The following is a 1,376-nucleotide window of genomic DNA, read 5'->3' on the forward strand; positions in this document are numbered from 1 at the left end:
AGTGGTCACATAAAATAAAGTGAGATTTGCACCTACAGTGTGGAGTGGGACTTGAAACAACCTATCAAAACCAAAGAGCAACAAGCAGATTGTCACTGCTGTCTTGAGGAATCTCTATGCCCTACTGTTCTTTGGTATGAATAGTATAAGTAGGTGACAAGTGATCTCATCCTGCTTGCTCTCAGTTGGGAAACAAAGAGATATTCTTGCTGCTGTGGGACAGTAGAGAGATGTTTTGCTCCAGAAAACATTGCTTAACCCTTTTAACACTAGGGGACTCTCACGAGGTGTCTGTTATTAGGGAACTCTCACAAGGTACCTGTTAATTGGGGACTCTCACAAGGTGTCTGTTATGGTTCAAAGAACACTTCTGTCCTGTTTTTCACCATTTTGTCTTTGAAACTAATTTATCTGTACAAAAGTGGTATAATGAGCAGTATTTCTGCATACTTCCAGGTACACACGGGTGGATTTATTGTTTATTTGCAGCTATACCTTAGTAATATGTAGAAGACACTTTAAGACATTTGGATTAAGGAACACATTAGGACCTCTCTGAAAGCTTTTGTTCATGTTTCCTGTTAGATGTGAATATCAGTTAGACTTCTCAGGTTTCAATAATGACAGATGTTCATTCTCCAACTTTAACAAGGTAATTGTGTCACTTGTGTTAAAGTGTCAGGCACACTCCCAAACAGGAGAACTGGGGCCAGATGTCTGTGGTAACAGTTGTCAGAGTATGATAAGCTCCTGGGATCGACATCAATGTGCAGCTGCTGGCAGAGGCCAGCTGAAGTGCCAGAAGTATATGACCCTGGATAAAGTTAAGGGCTCAATCGCAAACAGCCCGTTGCTTTAAGATTAGATTACACATTAAGCCTTGAGAGTAGAACAATAGTGGGAAATCTGCTTTAACAGCAGTGCAACTTCCTGTCTAGAAACACAGTAACAACTTAGTCTATTGTTGATAAGGTCAGCCCCTGCCTCAATGCCCAGAAGGAGCAGAGACTCTTTGTAATAAAATATTCCACCACTATTTTGCATAAAACCAAAATGATATAGCCAGATAAATTCACTCTTTAAACTATATTGCTGCATTTCTGGAGCACAAGCAAAACCTTACATCTCTCCCACACCTTGAAGCTTTCTAATAAATTGTGTGTGAAAATGGCAGTAGTCAGAGGACAAGAGCACAGCTGCATACAGGACAGGAGCACAGCTGCACACAGGACAGGAGCACAGCTGCACACAGGACAGGAGCACAGCTGCACACAGGACAGGAGCACAGCTGCATACAGGACAGGAGCACAGCTGCACACAGGACAGGAGCACAGCTGCACACAGGACAGGAGCACAGCTGCACACAGGACAGGAGC

At 43.0% G+C, this 1,376-nt stretch overlaps 2 annotated features.

Moving 5' to 3' along the window:
• Nucleotides 560-1,160: a DNAseI hypersensitive site, noted in NCBI's record as "HS-60.7; the nucleotide coordinates are approximate for this feature". NCBI's record gives the evidence for it as "EXISTENCE:in vivo cleavage assay evidence [ECO:0001075][PMID:11121056]".
• Nucleotides 560-1,376: part of a biological region, named in NCBI's record as "beta-globin -60 hypersensitive sites", that runs on past the window's edge.

This window comes from Mus musculus, chromosome 7, assembly GCF_000001635.26.
Source record: "Mus musculus strain C57BL/6J chromosome 7, GRCm38.p6 C57BL/6J".
Classification (NCBI taxonomy): Eukaryota; Metazoa; Chordata; class Mammalia; order Rodentia; family Muridae; genus Mus; species Mus musculus.